Raw genomic sequence first — 5,424 nt, 5'->3', positions numbered from 1 at the left:
GGAACCGGTACTTGGACTCGCAAAAAAACTAGCACTTACGTATATTCTGGTGTCTGTGGTTATTTAAACATTCCCTGATAAACGTTATTCAGCCTCAATAAATGCTAATCCCAGTGTGCTCAGTGTACAACATCACATGTAATTTCACCTTCGATTCACGGTTTGAAAACGTAGCATTTCGCCACATGCTAATGCTAACCGGAAGTGAAGAATTTTCAGAATAAAAGTATTAAGTTAATAGTGTGAACTTCCGGTTTTTTCAGAATAAAACTGATTTAAATTAAATAGTGTATTTAATTCAAAATTACGCCATATCAACATTGATTTTAATTTCTAACAGTATGTATGTACATCACTATGTATGTAGTATGTACTGTATAATGTACACATGTAGAGTTGTAGAAAATACATGGTGTACAGACAGTACAGTACACTCTGACTGTACAGTCACTACAGTGTAGCCTATACTGTATAGTAGGTGTGTAACAGTGTAATGCGTATAGTCTACTCTACACTCTACCTTTCAGCAACGTTTTAGGGATTTAGTTTTAACTTTGTAGTAGTTCACTGTAGTTACTGTCATAAGTCATTGTTTTTTTTTACATTTGTACTTTGTAGAGAAATGTAGACACAAGTTGGAAGGGAGCACAATAAACCTGACGAGTTTGAATTTGAGTTGATTATGAGTTAATTTTCAATTGATAATTAGCTCACAATAAGTTCACTTTAGTTACTCACACAACTTGACACAAGCCATGGGTTCAGGTCCGGACTTATAAGTCCGGACCTGAACCTGAACCTCTGGACTTGAGTCTGGACCTGAACCTGAATGTGAGTCCAGGTACGCAGCACTACGCAGCACTAGTTGCAATCCTACGTTATTATAATGATTAAACTGGTTCATGTATCAGTTTACTGAACCGTGGTGAATGAAAGAAATTAGTGAGGTAGTGGTTTACTGAAGTTACAAAGACATTAATATATGAGTAACAGGTCAGTGTAAACACAAGCTTCTGTCAATTATGGATCATTCAAACTCTATAAAAATATGTAATAAAGTTCTAAAACAAGTATTCGGTATATTCCTTGATAGTTTTTGGAGAAGGTTGTTTTTAAGTTTACTAAAATCTATCGTTTCAACTGTTTCACTTTATAAAAAGGGAACAGGTGAGTAGAGCATCATTGAGTTTCTTATTCTGTCAGTAAATTATCCAAAGGAATGTTTTTCATTATTTTAGTCAACCCTAAACAAATTGATTGTACCTTTTAATAATGACCTTACATGGTCGGCAAAGTTAAATTAACTTCAGAAAATCAAATCTGTTATGAGAAAAAACTAATAAATGTTTAAAGATAGGAACTTGCCATCCCACTGAAAAACAGTCCGTAGAGATTTAAAGGCGTGGTTGTAGTTCAGTCCAACGTTTCATTTGGATTCATTTGACAACAGTCAACTATTTTCATAAAGAATATATATATTTTTCAAAGTCAACTTTATTGTCAATCTTACTCAGTTTGTGTTTATAGACAGAGAGATCAAAAAGACATTTCCAACAATCCCAAATACGAAAAATTAAATTATACAATTTACAGATATGTATACAAATATATATATCCTATATACACCATCATGTATAATGATGGTGTATGATGTAGAAGGAAATGTGGTAGATAACAAGTAAATATAGAGTTACATACAGATCCAAGTTACAGCAAAAGATGGAATAACTAAGAAGCACGCAGTATAATAATAATTACATGCAACAATTAAATAACTGCTCAGCATCTCCACCACAATCCCAATCTGCTGTGTCCTGTTTTCCTCCCCTCTGCATAACACCCCATCACACATACGAAACACAACGCAGAGTCCGAGGGTGTTAAGAGTATGTTTATTTAAATGTCCTCCTCTCTACTGGCCAACACAGGGAGCATATGCTGGGTGTAGAATTGTTCCAGGAGGAGGAGATTTCCATGCCATGCAGGGTCTTTGGGGATAGGGATGATGATCGCCTCCTTCGTGGTCCACACAACAAAGTAGCAGAGACTCCGGTCTGTGATGTGCAGCTGCCATTGGACCTGGTGCCAGTATGGGTGATTCTCCTTGAGAATATATGACCCACCCTCCTCACGGAGACAGAAGGATGGTAACTGGACTGCCTCCGCGATGGTCATGTTCCTCTGGCTGTGTAGACACTTCACCTCCAGCAGGGCAGATGGCTGCACAAGTCCATCGGGTGATGCTCCCAAAACACCCGACTCACTCACAAAGAGACCAGACTCGAACACTGTCACCCGATAGGCCTCCACAAAAGCCTTCACCCCTTCGGCCTCGTTTACAACCCCCCAGTTGACAGCCATGACTCCGTCCAAGTTGTACCCCACAAGCACCCTCTTCATGAGGGACGCGCATGGAGTGGATGAAAGTCCCGACCGCAGCACAGCACCAAAATTGCTGGCTGTCAACCTGCCCCGCCTGTGTAACTGCCACTGAGGATTTGTCCGCTGTCATACGGTGGCTGTCTGGATGGCAGCTTTCTGGTCTCTGCTCAGTCGCATTGAGGCAAGAATTGACTCAAGCCCCCGACCCCCATGCTCCTTCACCAGCTCCGGGACTGTGACCATGGCCTGATGTTGAGGCCGCGGCTCTGGCTCAGGTGACAAAAGCCATGCCATGCCACACTGTGCGCCCCTCAGTGCAGACCTGAACCAGTCTACATCCTCAGTGGCGATGTCTCTGGCCAGTGGGTTGTATGTCTCCTCTCGCTGTTGGTAAAGTTGAGACACCGGCTGGACTACTTTTTAAGTGCCAGGCTTCCTCCACTGGCACTCAACATCTGTGGAGCTGATCTGCCACATGGCAAATATTGCCAATGCTGCAGCGTGGCTGCATTTGTACATCCCCCGTGCACAATCACAGACAGCGCTCTGCATCGCGCCATCGTCTCCCATGCAGATCTGTAAAAATAAAGTAAGTACCATTTGTTAGCATGCTATAATAGATTGAATGAGCAATAATACAAGGATGGTCCGGATCTGGGGGTGGGAGGGTTTATTTTTCCATAGTTTTGTCCTCTTGTCTGATTGTTGTTATTGTTTGTTTTTTCTGTATTTTTTGTAATTTGTGTTGTATTGGTTGTGATTGTACATTGTATTTTTCTAAATGTGTATGAATACATTTTTAAAAAACAATTGATCAACAATAAAAAAGCATTTGGTCAGGATCTAGACTCAGTGTGTAGTTTATTAATTAATCAATGCTCTCTACATTAGGAAAACACATACCAGTGTACCAGAGGGAGTCACACACAGCTGTGCCTAGATAACCAAACAAATTGACAAGATAACCAAAATCCTTGAATCTACACACAGCAAATAAACTCAAATGACACAACGAGATGTAAAAGGAGATCACACATACAGTATAGTCGATATAAAACTGGCCGCTTCAATCTGAAGAGCAACTAAAACAAAACACGGGAGTGTACCTTGTTCTTGTGAACACTAATGTTATCCACAGCATACACAGAGACCACGAAGTTCTTAAGGAGAAAACTAGTTGCTAAAACAAAACACGTTAGTGTACCTTGTTAGCTAATGTTAGCTAGCTGACATTAACGTTACACATTGCACTCATATTACTCACCGAAACCTTGTAAAGCCGGTGTTATGCCGTAGGTTGAAGCCTTGCCGTGGATTGAAGCCCTGTTCGCGGGGACGCGCAAAGGTGACGTCATCGCCTGTATTGAGCATGGATGTATAATAAGAACATACTCTGGGCCTAGCAGGTACAAAACTAAAGAGGGGCTTCCAAATTCGGCAGCACCAACACCTGATCTGCCGGATTTTTAAGCCCTCTTTAGTTTTTCACCTGCAGGGCCCAGAATAAAATGCTTTTGTGAACACAAACTAGAGGGGAACAGCAAGCACCAGTGTGATTATGGTGAGTCTGTGACTATGCTGGCCAAAATTACAGGGGGCGCTTCAAAATCCGGCAGCTCTAACAACTGCACTGCCGGATATGGAAGCCCCTCTTTATTTTTGTACCTGCAGGGCCCAGAGTGAAATGCTTTGGTGAGCATAAAGAGGGGAACATGCAACACCAGTGTGATTTTGGTGACATTGTGACTAGCCTGGCCAAAATTATAGTGGGCGCTTCAAAATCCGGCAGCTCTAGCAACTGCACTGCCGGATATGGAAGCCCCTCTTTAGTTTTTGACTTGCTGGGCCCAGAGTGAAATGCTTTTGTGAGCACAAACTAGAGGGGAACAGCAAGCACCAGTGTGATTTTGGTGAAGTTGTGACTATCCTGGAGAAAGATATAGGAGGGGTTCCAAATCCGGCAGCACCAATACCTGATCTGCCGGATTTTGAAGCCCCTCTTTAGTTTTTCACCTGCAGGGCCCAGAGTAAAATGCTTGTGTGAGCACAAACTAGAGGGGAACAGCAAGCACCAGTGTGATTGTGGTGAAGTTGTGACTGTCCTGGACAAAGTTGTAGGGGGGGTGCCATATCTGACAGGAGAAATACCTGCTCTGCTGAACATGTTATAGAGAACAGTGCAGATCTAAAATAAGGAACATTAATAGTGTGATATAAGATATAAGATCAATAATACACTTTATTTTAGGGCACCTTTCAAAGCATTCAATGTCACCTTATTAAAATACAATAACAAATAAAATATGAGTGGCATTACAATACAAACATGTGTTGAGTAGGAAACCACAGAGGAAAATTACATTCAAAGGAGCAATTAAAGCGAGTGAAGCCAGTTTGAACACATTATCTTTTAGGCTTGCTTGAAAATAACACAGTGTCTGACATATGTTATATCATTACTGTCATATAATTGCTTACTATTCGTGGTTATCAGACACTTAAACAACAGAGAAGGTTTTAAGAAATAGGACTATACTCACAAATGACATATTATCCTGTCATTGTCTGTTCTGTAGGAAGGAGGAATATAACAGAGTGGGACTGCACTCAAAAACGGAAGTTTGTTCCAATACGAAGATTGTGACTATATGAAAAGTGTCCTTAAAACGAGCCTCCTCGCAATTGTATGCACATTATTTATTCAGCCGTTTGCTGTTTAATCTGATGGGAAATATATCATTCAAAAGAGAGAGAAAAGTTTATTAAACTAGACGAACGCTCAATACAGGCGATGACGTCACGTTTGCGCGTCCCCGCGAACAGGGCTTCAATCTACGGCACAACAGGTCTCCTTATTTTAAGTTTATTTCCTGGGAGCAAGAGGAGCAGGAATATCATAATACTTCTCACTTCTCTGGGGTTGCGTCAGAATAGTCAATTTTAAATAAAAAATAATCCAGAGTTTTGGTTATTTTCTTTCTTTTGTTTATTGTTTTCTGCAGTCTCTTGTCCACACTCCAGTCCAGTTGGTGGCGGTAATGC

This window comes from Gymnodraco acuticeps, unplaced genomic scaffold, assembly GCF_902827175.1.
Source record: "Gymnodraco acuticeps unplaced genomic scaffold, fGymAcu1.1, whole genome shotgun sequence".
NCBI lineage: Eukaryota > Metazoa > Chordata > Actinopteri > Perciformes > Bathydraconidae > Gymnodraco > Gymnodraco acuticeps.
Note: the sequence above shows the minus strand (reverse complement) of the source record.